Raw genomic sequence first — 20,508 nt, 5'->3', positions numbered from 1 at the left:
TCTGAGCGTGCTTCCCGCCTGTCATCATGCCAGTGATACCCAGAATTCTTTGCCTTCTTTCTCTCCGGGGTGACACAAAGAAATCTGTGTTACCATGCCAACAGATCAAAGCGCTAGACTCCCGTCTCACCCTCCCTCCTTTATGCTTTTTGGCTGCCCTTCGCCGCTTGCTCTCTGACACCCAAAACAAGAAGCATATTCGGTAAATGTCATAAACTCCTAATGACGCAGTGTCTGGATTTAAGGGCATTTTACTTTACTGCTACGTGTTGCAGCTGCCACTGTATCCAGGGTTTGTAGAAAATGCCGCTTCCAGTGACTTTTAAAACTGCATATACATCAATGGGAAGTCATCAGGGTAATCCTGAAATTGCGTTGCTGAGATTTATGGTTTCTGCAAGATAAATTGTATTTCGAGAGAGTCCTTCATCCTGATTTGTGCTCCTTTTTTCAAATTTTGTGTGACCTCAAAACAAAATCGCATTAGTTCAATGCTATGACGCAACTATCTACTCTACATGTCCAATTTATTTGTGAGCAGTGGCTATAGAGCGACTCCTCTTTCACCTCTCTTTTTTTGCATCTCATCTGCACTAATCATGATTTCTTGGCTGCTGAACCTTTCTGAAGCAAAGGAATAATGCTTTGCCTGTGCACAAGGGTTTTGTCAGGAAATGGGGATCACTCACTTCAACAACCAAAAACACTAACACGATGCACAAATAAATGGGATGGCGGGTCGGCAGCAGGGATGTATCGCATGAATATGGTCGCTGAAGGTGAACGAAATGTGTGTCGAGGGTTTACGTGTACGCGTGACAGGTGTGTTCGGTAATTACTTCAAAAACATAAAGAAATAAAATGATATGTGAACGTGTGCGAGCCTGTTCTTTCTTTCCACCAGGCTGACATGTACAAGAAAACGGGCTTTTCCAAACCCTCGTGCCAACTCCCATTTTCCAAATATTTCACACCTCTTCCTTTCCTCCGCAGTACCTCTCACTTAGCGTTCGAGAGCATCGGCGCCCCCGAATACCAGTGAGAGTTGTTGTCTGTGACGCCGCCCCCTAGAGGAAGCGCTATGAATGGCTGACTGTGGCTGCCACTCACTGCTGGGTAGACGTGACCGATGGACTCGCTCTGACGCCCGATGTGGATTTCGTCGTCGTCATCCTCTGTGGTTTTGCGGTACACTGGGTTGTCGAAGTTCATGCTCTTGGTGTTCTTGCGCCGCCAGTTGCGCCAGACCAGGTATCCACCGGTGCAGAGCAATCCGATGACCACTGTGGCAAGGATAGGGACTGCATGTGTTTAACACACACACAACAACAACACACGGCGGGAGCGTTAACACAGCCCGGGGGACACAGAGCGGCGCTTTAAGCACTCACGCACAAACACACGTTGCACTGTTCACCTGAAGGCTCATTATTTTTCAGTTTTGGTTTTTGAAATGTTGTTTGCATAACAGCTTCTCAAAAATTTTAAAAACAAAACAAAACAAACAACAAAAAAAAACATGGAAATATTCGCCTTCTGGAAAACGTCCAGAGGTGCACAAGGAGATGAACCTGAAGGGGAAGCAGTCCACTTTTCTGAAACTGTTAGAAAAACTGGTGGCACTTTATGCATCTGTTTCTATAAATTTAGTGGGCTGAGCTTTTTATGTTTCATCCCCCGTATGTCTTCTGTATCTGCATTTTAAAAAATCTAAGCATTTATTAGAGAAACAATGAGCCTTCAAAGAGGAACTAATCACTCATTGCATTATATCCCCCCCTCAGTGTCACGAAACGATCAAAAACATGCACACACAATATGCAACATAAATGTCTGCATGGTACACATGCACATAAACATCATTCCAACACACACACACACGTGGGCACACTGAACCAAACTGGCATTTTATATTAAATCTGTAACCATTCAAGCCCTGAAGACACTGATTATGACCTTGTTTTTGAATAAAAGCCCCACAAGGTTGCTTAATTGTCATCAGCATATAATCCTGGTGCGCATTGCTCAAAAAACAGAATTTTGGGCAATGATTTATAATTTTGTATTTTATTGCACCGAAAAATTAATATCTGGAGTGTCCGGATGGGGTTATGGGAGGAGAATAAGAAGAGGGTAAGAGGAGGAGAGAAGACGGGGAAAGGGTTGGGATTTGGAGGATTTGAGATAAGCGCCGTCTCTCCTCTTTCATTACCATATCAGCATAACTGCCCTGCAAGGACCTGTGTGTGTGTGTACAGTGCATGCTTTAGAGTTTTTGTATAATGAAAGCGCAAACACCCAAATCAGAGGTAAGTCAAGGAGGTTTGGATATGTGTGCCTGCATTCATAGATGTGTTTTCCTACGCTACAGTACGCCTGTCTAATTGCGACTTTATTAGATAGACACTTGAGATTCCTTCGTGGCTGGGTTGGAAACCCCAGCTCCTCCTTTGTTCTTCTCTAAATGCTCAATGGTTTAAAGGGAAAAAAAACAAAAAAACCCATCAGCTTTCCTCTCATTTAGAAAATTTATCTCCAATGAGCGAGTGGCAAAACAGCCTGTCTTTGGCTAAAACTGATAATCACTGCTGGGCTGCTTCCCCTTATGGAGCTGTGGGTGGGTGTGGTGCATTGCTGGGTATGAGCGGAGAGCTGGGGTGCAGAAATCCAGCCCGTGTGGACCTCCAACATTAATGTTTCAAAGCTGCTAAAAAAAAAAAGATTTGTGGTGGCAATAAATGGGAGAAGGACAAAAAAAGGATAAAGCGGAAAGGGTTAATAGTCTCCAGGGTTATTTTAATGAGCTGATATTTCAACTATAGAGACTGGAAAGAGAAAAAAAAATAGCTTTACAATCTTTTAGCGCTCCCCTGAATTATCAAACTTGTTAATATTAGGGATGAAAGAGATCTCAATTAGTGGCATATGCTGCCACTATAAGGCCATTTGCACATTCAGCTGATTTCCCAGTCACGTTGGGCATGAAAGTATGAAATATTTCCATAAAATTCGATTTTCATTTTAATCGGAGCTAATAGAGTAGATTAACTTTTCTAAGCCGGTTTGATTGAAAGAACTACAATTGCCTTTTTCTGCCTTTGTAGATGGTTGATGGTTTTCTCTTTATTGCCTAAACAGACAACAGCATTATGTCTGAGGTCATTAGCTTCCTGCTCCAGGCCAAAAACACAATTTCATGGCATTAATCCACTTTTCTCTCCCCTCGTCTCCCGTAAAGCGGTATAACCCACTCTTAGTCCGCTCGGTCACAGAAATAGGTCAGAACATTGGCCTGATTGATACGATCTGATCAGAGCGGTGAACACGAGCAAAATGTACTAACAGCTGGTCGTGTGATGACAAAACCTGAATTGAATTTCACATTTGCTCAAATGTCATTAATAATGACATAATGTGCATATTACAGCAGCCTGGCCGTTTACTGACAGAGGGGCTCACTTCCATGTAATGGCTTTTTCTAGCCATAGGCCACGAGGATGTTGCTGGATAATACCATACCTCAGTACATTTTTTCAATAGATGCGATACAATTTTATGCCTGAATCTCACTATTGAACCAGATATGTGTTGAATTGTTATTATTTTAATGAGAATGTTTTAGATTTAATCAGCCAGGTGGAAACGCAAACATCCTAAAACCCAGGCACACGCACACAAACACATAACCTCATACTCACACGCACTCACATTAACAACAAAACGCACGCAACATGCAGTTAAGCAGACTTGAAGGAGCGAGGAGGGAGAGGCAGGCAAGCAGAAAGCAAAGACAACACAGTGAGGGAGTCAACAGTACTCACCGATAGGAATGACTATCCCCAGAACAGCTACTGTGATGTTGTTACCTATGAGGTAGTGATCACTCGCAGCTGAGATGAACAGAAAGATGGAAGACAAGAAAAAAAGAGAATCAAACCAAGAAAAAGTTTTGCTTCAAACCCCACCAAGTGCCCTCCTAGAGAGCAAGAGAGATTTCAACACGGGAACATCAAAAGAAAGGCTGGAAAAGGATATTTGCATAATATAAGGGCAGAGAATCCATCTGATTTCAGTTTGGACTGCTGACTTTGTCTTCCCCAGCAGCATGTGTAAATGAAAAAGCCAATGAATCACATAGGGATGGCATAAAAATGCAGTGAGATGCCTTTTAATACACGAAGGAACAAATGCGTTTCAAGAAACCAATGCATCAGAATTTGTATGAATATAAGCAACGAGCACATGATCTCGCATTACTCCATTCTTTTTCTACGAGACGTTTCAAAACTGTGTCACAATGCAATGCAGAAGACATTTATTCTGGACATGCTTTGCATCCTTACTCCCCTTCAGCTCTCACCCCAACAGGTCGGCGGGGGAGCTTTTGACATTAATCTCGCTCCCAACCCTCGTATTAGCAGCAGGCTAGCTGTTAGCCAAAAGTGTGATCAGATGGCTATAATGAAGTCTGGTAAGGAAGATTAACACAAGAGAGCACAGTGCTGGCCCTGCATACTGATTGGCTCATTCGACAAAGTGACTGTTCCAGTTCTATGGCTGGCAAAAAGAGACAGATGGCATGTGACGGATGTGACAGACAATGCAGGCGCACATTATTCTTCATAAATTAAATCATATAGTGAATGAAATGCAAATAAATGCACACACGTGCGCACACACGAGAGCCACAAAAGGTGAAGCGACTTCAGACAGCGAGTTCTGAGTCAGCAGAAGCGAATTTTGGCTTTTCTTAAGTGTGAGTGACGTCCAGTGGGTCCAACAGTAAGACTCAAAAAGGCAGATTAACTGAATCTCATTAAAGAAACTGCTCTGGAAGGAGGCTGTTCTGGAAAGGGAGGGCACTGAGAAAGGGAGAAGAAGAAGAAAAGGGGACAAAAGTCTCAATTTCATGAGGGTCATTCTTACTGGAGGGATTTTAATATCAAAACGTTTACTGCCACTTATTATTTAAATATAACTGTCAGGGTTAGAATGCTATATCCAGTACAATTAACAATGATTAATAAAACAGTATATCGTAAATATACTGCTCAAAAATATACTTTAAAAACACATCAGATCAATATCTGTACTGATATGGACTGGGTAATGTGTTAGGAATGAGAAGATGCCACATCGAAATGAAAATGATCAACCCACAGACGGCTGAATTCAAAGAGACCCTGAAAATCAAAGTGAAAAATGATGCAGCATGCTATTGCTGTTTTGTGGAAATTTCATTGCAGCATCTCAAAATGGTATGTGCTTGTACACATCCCTGACCAAGATGGGGCACACTCGTAACAGGACGACGGATGGTGTCCTGGGAGATCTGAACCAGGGCTTCACTGAACTCCTGGACAGTCTGAGGTGTGACCATACAGGATCGGATGAACCAAAACATAACATCCCAGAGGTCTTTTAGTGGATTTGGAACTGCCTGCACACTTTTATCACATGAGGTCAGGCATTGTCGCACACCAGAAGGAACCCAGGAACAAGAGCACCAGTGTAGGGTCTGACATTAGCTCCCAGGATTTCATCCTGGGAGCTAATAGTAGTCAGGGTGCCATTGCCTAGCCTGTAGAGGTCTGTGCCCCCCAGACCATTACTAACCCGCCACCAAACCTGTCATGCTGACGATGTTACGGGCAGCATCATGGCTTCTACAGACTCTTTCATATCTGTCACACGTCTGTTTTTTTTGTTTTTTTTCCCCAAAATCTTGAAATTAATTTTCTTTAATGTTGCTGAAAGATGTGCAAAATTACTACCGATATCAAAAGAAAACATTGGTTACCAGCTGTGTTTAATCTTTGCCCTCCCCAATCAGACTCCTGGTTCTCCCTCGCCCCACCATGCCCTCCCTCCCTCCCCCCAGCAGCGCACATGTGTAACAGCTGATGCCGGCAAACTTGACAGTGTGCACTGAGTTGAAAATTATAACACATGGCCCGTGGGTTTGGAGACTCGTCTTGTTCATGCCCCATTTTTCTCATCTGTGTCTGCTCCACCTCTCATCTGGAGCACTTGTGGTGTGCTGGGGAGGGCTGACAACTTCAGAGACCGGAAGAAACGTGCCTCTCGCCTCTTAGTAACTCTGAAGTACCGCGACCCCTAAAGTAATACAGCAGGCAACCTCTTTAATTCCCAGAAAATCACTTTCTCTCCCGCCTCTTTTTCCATCCTGTCGTTTCATATCCATGTAAATGCCGCCTTTCCTCCCAACAGTGTGTCATCTACAACTCCCATCCTCCCCGTTAAAGTGCTGGACTGTCATGTTCTTTTTCGCTCTCTGTTCACTCTTCGTTCTCTGTGGCTTTACTGTCTCACACTGCACGTTTTTGTTTTTTTCATTTAACATTCCTTCGTTTTACTCCTTGCTCCGTTTCTCATTCATTTCCCTGTCCTCCAACTCCCACTTAAAACTTTCATCATCTTTCCCTGTTTCTCTCCATCTGTACAGCTTTTTTTCATCCTCAACACCTGCTCTTTTAATTCTTTTTTTCTCTCCTCTAAATTACTTGTTAGAATGACATAAAGATATACAAGTATTATGATAAGTGTTTTAGTGTTAATCTTTCTTTTAGGGCATTTAAATAGTGCACAGACCCATTATCTGACATAAATATATATTCATCTAAAGAGTCAGTATTAAAAAGGGAACCTTTTTCATTTTCTTAGAAACAAAAGACAAAATAAAAAGCTGCCTCGGCAGGTTGACTGTCTCAATTTAATATTGCCATGGAGTAAAAAAGCTAAGAAGACTTTCAAAACAACTGCTGAAAAATACTGATCTCACAATTTGGTGGCTTCATCAATTTTGCTGCGTGGTGCTATCAAGGATTCTCGTCCGCTTCCAAGTACAATTTAATTCTTAGCGTGGCTTTGTAAACCATTGTTACGGCTGTTAGTCTGTTGTCACTGTTTGTCTGGGCTGCAAAGTGGTATTTTTCTTGCGAGCCAGTGAAGCGTGATTGGCGCGAGAATGAAGAACACTGCCAGTTATAGAAAGAGAGCGAGCGAGAGCTAAAGAGAGAAGGGGAGAGAGGTACAGAGGGAGAGACCAAGACAGAGATAAAGACAAAGAGAGTAAGAGAGAGGCTGTCAGAAAGTGAGGATGAGTGATGAGTAGTTTTATGCGAGAATGGAGGGGACTGTCATTTCTTAGCTCTGACACTTCTGTTAAGACGCTGGTCGCGAGGGATCAACAGTAAGCAGACCGAGACATAGTGCAGGCCTGTGAAGCGTTCGGACGGGTGTGTGAGCAGATGAGAAAAGGAATAGAGGAGGAGGTCGTAGGGCCAGTAAAGCAAATGATCAGAGGGAAAAGTGGAGGGGAGGAGAAGCTAGAGAAAGGAGGGATAAAAGTATTGGTTTTTAGCTTCCTGCTGATTTAATGATGGTGGTAACAGCAGTGATGGTAGCAGAGCAGAAGAAAACACTCGCTTTACACACATCCACATTCCTGTCATCATGTCACTTACCTCTGTGGGAGAGGTTGGCATTGCTCTCTTTCTGAATGCTGTTGGGAGCCACGGCAGCCAATAAGGGGGTGTGTGTGGACGTGGACTTCTGACTAGTGCTGCTCAAACTGGTCGTCTCTGTACTGGTAGCGGCGGGAGTCCGAGGGTGCTCTGTGATTCTGCCGCTCCTGGTGGTCTGAGGAGGGGCTGGTGTTGTAGTCTTGGCTGTGGGTGGTAATGTGGTAGTAGCAGAGGTGGTGGTGGTGGTGGTGGTAGAGGGCGTTGTGGTCGTGGCAACGGTTGTGGGAGTTGTTGTTGTTGTGCTTGTTGTGGTGGTCGTCGTGGAAGTTGTGGTTGCGGTGGAGGCAGATGTCGTGGTTGCTCGGGGTCGAACTGCGCAACAGAAAAACAACCAGTAGGATTTGAGATTTCTCTCCAGACTGCTCAGCTGTTGCAGCCATTTCCACTTGTAAGCTCTGCATCAATATTCAGCATACAACTGCAGTCAACAGCAATGCCTCCATTGTCTTATAAGATGAGATCTATAATCTCTTCTGAGGGTTCTGGGTCTACCATGGGGTCTCCTACCAGGAGCGCGCCTGCAAAACCTCCAAAAGGAGGCATCCATGAGGCATCCAAAATAGATGCTCAGCTGGTGTGTTTGATACGCAGGAGCAGCGGCTCTACTCTAAGGTCCCTCCAGAAGTCCAAGCTCCTCAGTGTCTCATCTCTAAAGCTGAGCCCAACCACCTTATAGAGGAAATTCATTTTAGGTGCTTGTATTCATGATCTTACTCAGATTTCATGACCATAATCTCATAATTATTTATTTATAGGCTTTGAACTGAAGTCTGTAGATCTTACATCACACCACAGGTTTGGATTGAGACATAAATGGATCAGTAAATGAAAAGCTTCACGTTTCAGCTTTCAGCTGCACCACAGCAGTCCGGTATAACACCTGTGTTACTGCTAATCAGAAGTGTGACACTTTAAAGTCCTGTACAGCACCACATAGGTACCGTGACAGGTACTGTGATATTTCTATGTACATACTGTGCTAAAGTGCATTCACACATTCATAAGTAACAAGTTGCCAGATGGATAAGTTGCACAAGCGCATAATAAGCAGAATTTAGTGCAAGCGTTGCAGTCAGTTGTTGCAAACATCATATCACATCACAAGAAATGATCTGAGAAAACACTACGTTGTTAAAGCAGATGTACTACACCAGTACGTTTGGTTCATAGTGTACTACATGTACTAAAAGAAGTATTCAAGTCAGGGATTTTAGCTGAAGCTAAATTACACCACATGTCACCCCAGGCTCTTCCTCTGATCACTGTTTTTTTTTTTTTTTGGTGTATCAGATTTACACAAATCCCAGTGCACACACTGCTGCTGATATAACATTCGGGTTTGTGTTTTCTAAACATTATTTTTAATATAAGTGATATGCGTTTCTTTGTGGTTGTAAAACTGAAATTTTGATCCAATACAGTCACAATTAAACCAGTGAGTTTTTCCACCAGAAATGTTTGTGTTACAGTAAGAATCCAAAAAGCTTTGGTACAAATGCACTCACTGCCCCTGCACCTACTCCCAGCCTCTCTCACAGGGATTCTTTGAATTATTGCCTCAATACATCTTCATCGTCTCTTTCCCCCCGTTTCTCTGTGTCAGCTCCTCCTAGCTCACCTATATAGACATTAGGTGTAGGTCTAGTAAAAATAGCAACGTTACAAATGTAGTGACTCTATAAGGGCAGGGGGACAAGCTGACTGATGAAATAAGGTCAGCGAGGTAGGTTAGAAGTGCAGGGAAGAGTCCCTGACCTAGTTCCCAAGATAGTTTTACACAACACTTAAGGTTCAGATTCTCTGAAGGATCCAGGGCACTTTTAGCTTTGTAAACGTTGTACTGTTAAATTGCAGACATTGAAAAATACTGTATTTGGAGTATCCAAAGTATTATGACAAATAGAAACAGTATAAATAGAAACGCTTTATATTTAGAATTTTAAATATTTGTGCTTAAATATGACCTAAAAGATGATCAGACTTTAACACTAGTCACACAGACGAACATAACTCAAATAAATAAATGAGACAAAAATATTCTTGGTAATTTAATCCAGTATTACACGGCTTGCATGTTTGTGGGTTTATTCAAATGAACTTCAGGTCTTTCCAAAATATTTCTGTCAGGTTAAGTTTGACTTAGAAACAAGCTCATTCCAAATAATTTTACTTATACATAGAATGACTTGTGTGCTTCGTTCTTGCAGCCTTGCTGTGCACCACTGCTGTTCTATGTTGTACTGATGGAGTAGCTGAGAAGTTAGCCTGGATTCTTTGTGCTTGTAAAAGAATTTAGGAACCGGAGAAAATTCAGGCCTTACTATTGGACTGATCACTGTTAGCCAACGACCCCTGAGAATGGCAACAATGCTCCTGAATTTCACTGTGATCCTAGCAGCGTGAATCTCATGTGACATTTATCCACACGAATCATTCATTCAGGTGTGCCTGTGGAATGTAGACTTACTGATCGCGCAGCGTCTCATGTCTGGTCCTAGCTCCATGCCGTCAGGACAGGCGCAGGTGTACTTGGGGGAGTGGTCTGTGATCTGAGGCGCCTTCAGGCAGAGGTACTCGCAGCCACCATTAGGCAGTGTGCCCATATTACAGGTATCAGGACCTTTGGGAACACAGGCAGAAATGTAAAAATATTAAAAAAGACTTTTGGCAACACATTTATCTCTTGGAAAACAATAAAACCCCAAATGTTTTATTAACGAGCTGTACTGGAAAAGGAAAAAAAAACTTGCACAAAGCCCAAATCTCAACAGCCCAAATTTTATTCAAATTAGAACAAAGAAAATATATCAAAGGTTTAAAATTACAGAATGTACAATTGTAACAAAAAAATAAGGCCACTTTGAATTTGATGGCAATAACTAGTCTTAAAAAAAGTTGGGACACGGGTAAGAAAAGGCTGCAAAAGTAAGTGCTAATGAAAAAGAACCAGCTGGAGAAACATTTTGCAACTAATTATGTTAACTGGAAACATGTCAGTAACACGACTGGGGATAATCATGTTATATTATATCATCTCGCAGATGCTGAGGTTCATCAATCTGCAGAAAAAAACACATGAAAAACTGGATGAACCTAAGAAAAAGAAAAACCAGCATCAAATTTGACACGTAGGCGCCGGTATCTCATCAGTAAAAAGTTTCTGCTGCCATCAAACTATTAACTAGTTTGATGCTAGATTTAGGAATCTAATCTTTATTCCACACACTTCCTCTTGCTGACTTTAGAGATGCGTAGGTGAATGCAGGAGAGTCTCAACTGCTTTTAATCTCTGTAACCCAAATAAAAAATTTACATGTAGTTTCTTAAGCACAGTTGCAGACTCATGGAAAAACACTGCAGTTTTGTGTCATGTGGGGAAGCGCGAGAATTAGGTCAGGTCGCAATCTTTCCTGATTTCTTATGTAGCTTTGGAGAGCAGCACGCCATCAGCTGTCAGGAAAAACAGCAATATCACTTGCTACACAGAGTGAGATTTTAATAAGCTGGGAATACATTTATACTTGATGTACAGTATCTCAGCATAATGACTATGTAATGAGAACAGCTGTCTAAGTTCTCAAAGCTCCAAATGTGGTAAAAGGTTTGGGAAGGAGTCATCAAACTGGGGAGGATGGGAAAAAAAGGTTAAGGAAGAGTGTAGGAAGGAAAGAAGAAAACAGAGGAGGAGAGAGAGGGAGGCAAGAGAAAAGTGAACGAAAATGATGAGGATGAGGATGAAGAAGGAAAAAAGAAGGACCAAGATGATAACAACAACAAAATTATGTTGGTTTTAAGCCATAAAAGCGTCACTTTCTCCTCCTGCGCTGCCTCTCTTTGGTCTCCAACTAAGAAGAGTGAACCTAGGCTTCAAAGACCCACTGAGCGCACAAAAAATTAATAATAAAACAGACACAACTTGGGAAGGATCGGACGAAAGCCTCTTTTAAGGAAGTGTGTCGATAAACATGAAAGACATCTGAGCGTCTCGCAATATGTGGAGACGCACAGTACTGTACCAAACCACACTTACAGATAATATTCCTCACTGGGGTTTTCCTTAGGTGCAGTACACTAACAAATAAGAAATGATACAAAAATGCAAGAGAAACAAAGATAAATCGGTAAAAGACAGGGCAGAGAGGAGTCTGAACTCACCAAGCGTTGCAGTCGAGGTCACATTTTATCAAATACTTTGCTTATCAATGCTACTCGTGTGCTTGGGGGGGCTACTCGGTGCACCTTCACTTAGCCTTGCAGTGTTTTGTCTTGCTTTTGTTGGCATTTGGGAGAAAACATTTTCCAATTCTGTGACTTCTTTTTTTGACCAGGACTCTTGATTTATTAATGAGGGAATGCAATTAGCTGCCTGCTGGCGCACAGACAAGATTGCTTCTGAGCGCTCAGTGAGTGAGGAGAGAAAACAAAGCATGAAAACACTCGCACAAACACATTTCTGGCACGCAGTGTCAAACACACCCAGGTATTCACAAGCAGAGGTGTTGACAGGCACACACGCGTGCGTGCAGTCACACACATCGAGAGTGCAAAAAAAAAAAAAAAAAGACAAACACATCGTTTTGACGTGCCCGTCACATCCACCGGTCTAATCACACTCATCAGATTATCTGTTTATTGTTTCAGACCGTTTCACTAAGTGGATCCTCGTGTCTATGTGCTGATAATGCAATGCTTTGTACTCAGGAAGGAGGTTAGATTTTGTGTATCCTGTGTGCACATACGCCCCAAAATCCTGCTCATTATACCGAACAAGATCCTGCACGCTTACGAGTGGCAAACAGCACCTAGACAGAGACTGGGCAGTATGACAGACTGAAAACGAAACGGACATTTTGACTTATTTGAGGTCATCTGGGACAGCCCCACTTAGATCACCTGTGCTAAGCTTCTATGCGTTTCTTCTTCTTACCCTTGGGCTGCCTCTGTTCATGAAACACCACCAGGTCCAGGGGGTTGTTAAGGTCCTCTGCGACCTTGGCCACATCGTGTCCCGTCAGTCGGTTGGCGCTGTATATCGCTTCATCTTCCAAGTCTGTCCAATACACGCGATCCTGGGTTAAAATAAAGCAAAGTCAGCTTGAGAAATACACAAATAAATAAAAAGCCCTAAACCAGCCTTGATGATTAACGATCAACCTATTAAAAAAAAAAGAAGAATAAATGAAAGATATCTCAGCTAATGCCACAGATAATGTTATAAAGCCACATGCATGTTGCAGATCCAGAACTGCTTGCGCTGTACCACTTGAGATCGGACACTTTCCTAATCAAATGGCAGTGATGACGAGATATATTTCATATTTCAGTAACAGAACACTTACAAAAATGTTTTCTCTAAAGAGGGCGTCATTCTAGGGTTTTATAAAGCTGTTGTTGCTTATCATTTTCAGAGTCCAGTGATTCTGTAATTCAGAACCGTGAGACCTCAAGTATGGAGCAAACATGCTGCAAATGAGCATAATCTGCATACAACTTTAGAATAAATGGCTTTTCATAAACACCATTTGTCTCTGCTTAGAAGCTGTGCACTGATATTCATTGTAGTCACCGTTCATTTAAAAAAAAAAAAAAAAAGGAAGAAAAAAAGCCAGTCTGCTGCAAAGAAATGTCCTCATCCCAACAATGGCTATTTGATTAAATTTACGATTACATTTGAGGATGTGTTGTGGTTTACTTGAATAGAGAGGTGTTTTATATCCAAGGTAACTGGTTAATTTTTCAAAAATGCAATAACCCCCCCCCCAAAACATGCCATTTAGCCCCCACTCTAACATCTTTACCCTCCAGCACTCCAGGTATTTAAAATTATAGCCAGTCTCTCTCTTCTCTGGTAAAAATAATCAGCCCCAAATAAACTTAAAAACAGAGTCACATTACTCCAATTTGCCAGAGAAGAAAGCCCAGGTGGCACTCTTTGCTAATTTCTATTTTTAACCACCCTAATTATAACAGCTACTTAACAAATACAAGGACACAGAGGAGGCGTGGCATCTCTTGGAGACGGTTTAGTTAAAATAAGCCACCTACTCTGTGCTCGGTGGGTGAAAAGGGGAGCAGTGTTTACTTAAAAAACAACAACAAAAAACAGTAAAAACACAGTTTTAAGTCTGTAAGGAAGTTGCATGCTTGATAAGAAAAAAACAGCCCCGGTGTTTTATTGGAAAAACGTCTGTACCTTTGACTCTCTGTTTAAGCTTTGTGCCAAAGCAGAAGGTAGTGACTGCTTTGGCGGAGCGTACGGTGTCTTTGTAGTCCTAGCTCAGCTTCCTTCTCAATTTCCCTTCCGCTCTTTCACACCTGCTCATTATTCTCTTTAATGATACTACACGATATAACCGCACAAGTGCTCACGGCACTTGGTTTCCACAGCAACCCCAGACGGCTTTGTCTTTGCAAGCACACATCAATTAAGAAAAAACAGAAAAATGCAGCAAATGACTGCACGAGAAAACACAGACAGGCTGATATCATGGAAAGCTCGATAAAACAATGAAGAGACGATTTAGGAGGTGAGTGTGAGACGGAGAGACCAATCAGGAAGAGTGTCTGCAGGTTTTTTCGTCGTTACAGGGAGGATGTATTTTTATCATCTTTTTAAAGGCAAAGACCTGCAAGACTTGTATGGTGTGCGGGTATGTGTGTGTCCGTGTGTGTCCGTGTGTGGGGCTTAGTCACAGCAGCCATCCATGCTTTTTGTGCCGTATTATCAGTGGACTTGACCTCTCTCTCACCTTCCCCCCCCATCTTTCAGTGAGCTCTCTATCACTCAATCTCTCCCTCACTTAGGTTCTGATAACCTTTACTCATATGACAGTAGTTCTGAAACAATGAAAGACAAATATCAGCCACGCTGATAAAACACTACTCAAATCTATTATTCCATCTCTTCTTTTTGCTTCTCTCGCTCTCTGTCTTGATTTCCACCTCAGCAGTCAGTCTCTGACATTGTTTTCCCCTTTTTACTTTCTCCACTGTCAATCTTTCCGCGCGCCGCTTGTGACCTTGAAGCTTCAAACAGCAGCACAAAACCTGAGAAGGGCAGTGCTCTTCAATTGTAGGATCAAGGTACATCTTTTATGTTTTGAAGGATAGGCCAGAAGTTATACACAAAGCGCACGCAGACTTGCTCCCATGAACACATGGCGCCACGTCACATCAGATGGAGCTGCAACTCGGGGGGAGTGAGAGCACGTCTAAATTTATATGGAGCCATTTTTGAGTCGAGGGAAAGCAGCCCTTTATGATTTTGCTGCGATTCTATCCCAGAAGAATATGCGTCGGGGCTGTCTGACACATCTGTCTGATGAGCTTCAGGTGCCTACTGGATACCTGGATGTTATGCATGAAAACTACAAATGAAAGCTCAAACAAAGCCAACCCACTCGCCTGTTGAGGATTTGATTTGATTTTTTTTTTTATGGGTTTGATCTGCATTCTTTGGCATAATTAGCCAAGTTCTGAAAAAATAATGTGGGGGCTTTTTCGGTAAATCATTTAATCTCCAATAAGCTGCAAAAGAGAATTTTTTCTCATGTGCACGTTACAACGTGTCTCTAGTTATGTGAGCTGACTAGTTTTCTTATTTGGGCTGTAGATGTGGACAGAGAGGGCCTGACGGACGTCTTTGTCAGGTTTTTAGAAATTAAAGCTTTGATCACATGTCATTTGACTGCCCCTGTTTTCACATAGAGCCTTTAAAATTTAAATCTTTACATATTACTCCAGTTTTTATTTCTTTCAACCACTACTTCTCTTCTCAATCCCATCCCACCTTCTCTTCTATCTCCTTCCTGTCAAGAGCTGAAAAAGAGACAACATTACTCTCTGCAAGCTTCTGCGATCTACATCTCCTCGGGGCTTGGCATGTAGGCAGGCGGTCGGCACTAACTGGTAGAGTTTACATGCGTGTGTCTGTTCAGGGTTTGATACAGAGGCCCCGCATCTTTCTCTGCAGTGCTGAGAAAACCCGTTCACTCATCAGCATCAAAACGAAGTCTGCAGATGACACACTCGAGTGTAATGACTTGTAGCGTTCACTGTATCGCTCAGGAATATGAGGAGCTGGAATAAACCGTACGCCGCACATGAGTTGACAACTCATATCTCACATGCTCAGAAGAGCAGCTATATGGATGTGCATGTGAAAGAAATGGATGCTTAAGAGCTGTGGGCTTGTGGTTTTTGTTATGCTTGTGCATAATCAAATGTGGCTAAATGTCAGAAACATTTTCTCTGCATGCGAGAAAACATGTGAGGATGACTGATTTGGGGTTACACAGTCCCCACAACAATTCCCGCTCACAATAAGTTTCTACAGTTTTCACAAAGTTTTACATGTGATCCCCCAGGTCTTATTATTGTGGATTTGTCTTAACTGAAACTTACCGAACAGTGTATGAGCTAAATGTGAACATTTTACAGTTACTTTGTTTTTAACTAAAGAATAGGAAGAGTTAAACTAACGTTTGCTTAATTTATACTATTTAAGAATCAGCTGCAACACAAGTAAGTGCACTCTTTGTTAGCATGGCTCCAATATTTGATTCACCAGTCCACTTTCTTCCACTCAGGGACAGACACTATGGGCAGAGAACCATTCGTGCTCACATTCACACCTACAACCAATTAAAATCACCAACCCCATACATGACTGTGAACTGTGGGAGGAAGCTGGAGTATGTGGAGGGAATCGACACAGCCACAGGTAGATCGTGCAAATTCCACACAGAAAGGCCTCAGCCTAGATTTAAACCCAAGACCAACTAAAGCGAGGCGACAGTCCTACCACAGCAACACCGTGCAACTCGTGCATGCTGTAATATTTTTTACTCTCTCTTCTTTTACGTTTAATAAAACTCAAACTTCCTGGGCATGGATGACACCAGTTTTAAATATTTTGCATGAGTGACTCTGTGGAAATGTGTTCTGCCATTCTCGACACAGATGATTCTTTGCAGGTGCTCTTTGCTGGAGGTGTTGTTTTTCTTGCTCCACAGTCCACCTTAAAATACTCCAACTGTTCTGCTGAATTTGAGGCAGGACACACAGGCCACAGCTTTCACTTTTTTCATTCTATAAAAACTTGTGTTTGAAATTGCTATGTTTCGGCTGGAGAAAATGTTGTCCCTGCAAAGCATCTTCACACTAGGAGTCTGTTCATTCAGTGTAAACTTGGGTATAGACTTGCCTTTGCTATCCATCTACAAATGGCTACAAATGGTAGATTCATTTTAAAGAGAGCGACTTAACATCAACCAAAAATACAGAAAAAACACATCACATAAAAGTTCTAAACTGATTAGTATGTAATTGAGTATTTGATCCCCAAGCAAAACATGACTTAGTTCCTGTCTTGTTGTTTCATGGAGTTGGTTTGCACACATCTCAGGAGGGATTTTGGCCAGAAACTCTCTAAAGTCTTTAGGCTTCTTGGGAACTTTTCTATAGGACTTTATTCTGTCTCTCTCCATTAAAATGAATTATATCAGTGCATATCAGTACACTGCACTCCATATTTTCTGCACTGTGCAGTAAGTGTGCTTGTCCTGGTCAGGTCTATGCTGCAGGCTTACCTTGTATCACATCTGCAGGACGGGCACTGTGCCTTCTGTTATTGGGAGTATGCCCCATCCTGTCCCTCCTTACTGATGCTGCAAGCGTGTTTCTGTTTCTGTTCAGTAGCCTAGAACAGTAGCTCTTTTATCCTATCCTATCTTTATGAAGTATCACAGCTGGTGCCTTACTTGTTAGAGCATTTCCTTAAAGCCAGAATGATCAAAAACGTTCAGTGTTTTAGTTCAAAATTTGAACGATGCAATTCTAAAAGTAACAAACTTCCCATTATCGGTCTGTAGGCACCGTGACATCCTCTTGTGCTGCTAAAGGTTTTTAATTTGGTCTATATCATAACCAGAGCAGAAGAAAGACCAGAAGAGCCGAGAGCTATTAATCTCCTGGGGTGAACTTTCACTGCTGCTCGAAACATCGGTTTTCTTTCTCTCTTTTGCACGCAAACACACAGACGCGCACACACTCACGCGCTCTCAGCTGGGCATGATGGATGTCCCTTCTTCCCTTTGCTTTCCCATCATCACACACAGTGTGTGCAGCAAAGAGGGGAATGGAGCAAACACTACTTACTGATCACATTTTCACCTACCACTTTCCCCACCTTCATCCTTGCTCTCTCCTCCCTCCTCCAGTTGTTTTCCACCTTCCACACCATCATCTATGCTTGATGGGCCCTAACGTACCGATTCACTCCCACCTCAATAAATACACCCAAATTAGTTTTATTGATTGATGCACTCTATTGTGACTCTACACTCGTCAGCAAACAAACAACAATTCCTTCTCTGGATTTATCCTGCTTCTATACTTCTATAACATCTCCATTTCTTTTCAGTCAGTCAGCCATGTCCCTGCACTGACTCATCTCTCCCCCTCTAGTTCTCGCACGTCTTTTACCGCTAGTACACTTTGAAAATGTGTGTCAGTCCTCCATTTATGACGATGAACAAGCATAGTAATAAATGGCATCAAAACAGTATACTTAAAAACCCACTGCTAAAATTTTGCTCACTGCAAGTCTAGAAATACGCAACCATGTTGGGAATCAACAGACAAGATATGATTGTCACTTACAAGGCAGCGATAACTGATCTGAGACCCCTTTGGTGTGTGTGTGTGTGTGTGTTTACATTTATTTTGGGAGTGAAATAAGAACTTCTGGATCTTGTTTACCTTCCAGGTAAAGCCTCCCACTAACTCTATTAGGAAATAAAGAAAAAGCGTGCTGTGTATGTCCATATATACTTAAAAAGAGTTCTGCATTCTTCACATTTATTTAAGAAACTTTAAGCAAACTGATTTCAAATTAAACCCAACCCTAAACCAAAATTATATAAGACATACACTGAGAAATTTAATCTAACCAAGGACATTAACCAAGACAGAAACCCTACGCATGAACATATTTTACTGTCAGCTAAGAACAGGAAACTGAGGCTACAGCGTACACAGGCTCACCAAAACTGGACAACACAAGATTAGGATAATGATCCCCGATCTGATGAGTCTTAGTTTCTGCTGCTACATTCGGATTGTAAAGTCAGAATTTGGCATAAATAAAATGAAAGCAAGAATCCATCCCGCCTTATATCAACAGTTCAGTCTGGTGGTGATGAAATAGTGCAGGGGAAAGTTCTTGGCATTCTTTGGTCCCTACCCTCTACTAACTTATGAGTATTGTTGGTGACCATATCCATCCCTTTACGACCACAGTGTACTCATCTTCTGATGGCTGCTTCCAGCAGCATAATTCTCCATACCATGCCACTCAAATAATCTCAAACTGGTTTCTTGAAAATGACATGGAGTTCGCCATACAAAAATGGCTTCCACGGTCACCAGACCAAAAAAGGACCTTTGGGATGTGGTAGCACAAAAGATTCACATCTAACTGTTTGATGCCTTCATGCCAATATGGACCAAAATCGTAGGAATGTTTCCAGCTCCAACCCTTAGTGGCAAGGTGTACCTAATAAACTGTTCAGCATATGTTTCAATAGGTATACAGCTAGAGCAGAAACTATATCCCTGTATGATGATATAGTCTAATGATGAATTATTACATTAGCATAAACTAAAATTTGCCCAAAAGGTTGGAAACGAAACAAAACACTGCACACTTTCAAAAATGCATATTACAGAAACAGCTGTATGCACCAGACCAGAGCTCTGGCATTACCGCCTGGTCTGATTCTTTGCATTTGAATCTCAATTCTCAACTGCTGTACCTCAAAGACAGTGAGGGCAAAGGGATGGCCCAGGTGGTGATGCGAGGAGAGCAGCACTTTGCGGTTGTCACCATTGAAATCCACGCTGGACAGCAGGTGCAGCTTGGAGTCCACCCAGTAAAGTCGTCTGTTGGACAAGTCTGAGAACATGCAGGGAAGGGGGGAGAGCGAGAGAGAACAAAATCAAGAGGGGGTAGGGGAGAAGGTGAATGGAGAGAGAGAGAGGTCACTCAGAGTGAAACGGCCCAGGGTGAGGGGTATATGGATGTAATGGCCCAGTAGCTACACAATCAATCTTCTTTGACATGACGACCTCAGCCCCGTACTAAGAAAACACAGATGTGATTGTAATATTGCCGCTTGACTTCTTTGCTGGAGAAAATATATATGCCCTTGAACAGATTCATTAGTCTTGCTGGACCTATTTTAAAGACAAACTTTGCTGTTTCGCAAATCTCAAATAACTCCACATTTCAGCCACTGCTATATTATTTATATTAGGCCCAAATCATTGTTGTGTCCTTGCTATGAGCGGCAAAGTGTTGTGGTGTTTACTTTGAAATCGAAACACCACATTGAATTTCAACAGCAAAGGAAATAATCCCTGTATTACTCTTTTTTTCACCAGACTCTAAGATTATGCTTTTAAGAAAAACATTTAAAAAACAGAAAGCAAGAATTTAATTAGTAATTAATAAAGAATTAAGCTTTTGTGTGCAATAAGCAATTCGAAATTGGTAAAACACTGGAAGTATATGAAAAAAAAGCATCCAATAAAAGCACCAAAGTAAACTGAAGGGGGAAGAGAATTAACACGATTCTCGGTCCCCATTCACCTCTCCTGACTCAATCACCTGCACTGTTCGGTGGTCTCTATGAAATCAATGACCAGGGGAACACAATTCACCCTTTCTCTCCCACAGCCGCCTGGCGCCAAACCTCTCATTCGCCTTATTCCAAAAAATAATTTGTTTTCATACAGATGCGGCGACACCTCAATTCCACAGAGTGTGGCGACTGTGTGCTTCTATTTCTCCTCAGGCAAGGGCAGCTGAGAGGAATTGGCTGGTGCTTCGGAGGGAGTTGAAAGGGATGAGGGGAGGTATCGACAGCACAGAGCGTCTGGCTTATTAATTCGGAGCCTC

At 42.2% G+C, this 20,508-nt stretch overlaps 1 pseudogene across 1 annotated transcript in view; it reads right to left on the bottom strand.

Annotated features, from left to right (window-relative positions):
- Positions 1 to 242: 242 nt before the first annotated feature.
- The window catches only part of LOC146649230 (prestin-like), a 49,279-nt pseudogene continuing 29,013 nt past the window's right edge, over positions 243 to 20,508 (bottom strand). The window contains exons 21-26 of the transcript XR_014908238.1: positions 19,364 to 19,503; positions 12,475 to 12,616; positions 10,015 to 10,167; positions 7,488 to 7,859; positions 3,822 to 3,890; positions 243 to 1,301 (exon numbers count right to left, since the gene is read on the bottom strand). The product of XR_014908238.1 is annotated as a prestin-like (transcript). The remainder of the gene's footprint in view (positions 1,302 to 3,821; positions 3,891 to 7,487; positions 7,860 to 10,014; positions 10,168 to 12,474; positions 12,617 to 19,363; positions 19,504 to 20,508) is intronic.

This window comes from Rhamphochromis longiceps, linkage group LG17 (genome assembly GCF_057381845.1).
Source record: "Rhamphochromis longiceps isolate RC_006_pf linkage group LG17, R_longiceps_female_GT1.1, whole genome shotgun sequence".
NCBI classification, from domain to species: domain Eukaryota; kingdom Metazoa; phylum Chordata; class Actinopteri; order Cichliformes; family Cichlidae; genus Rhamphochromis; species Rhamphochromis longiceps.
This window is presented reverse-complemented; position numbering and strand designations above follow the sequence as displayed.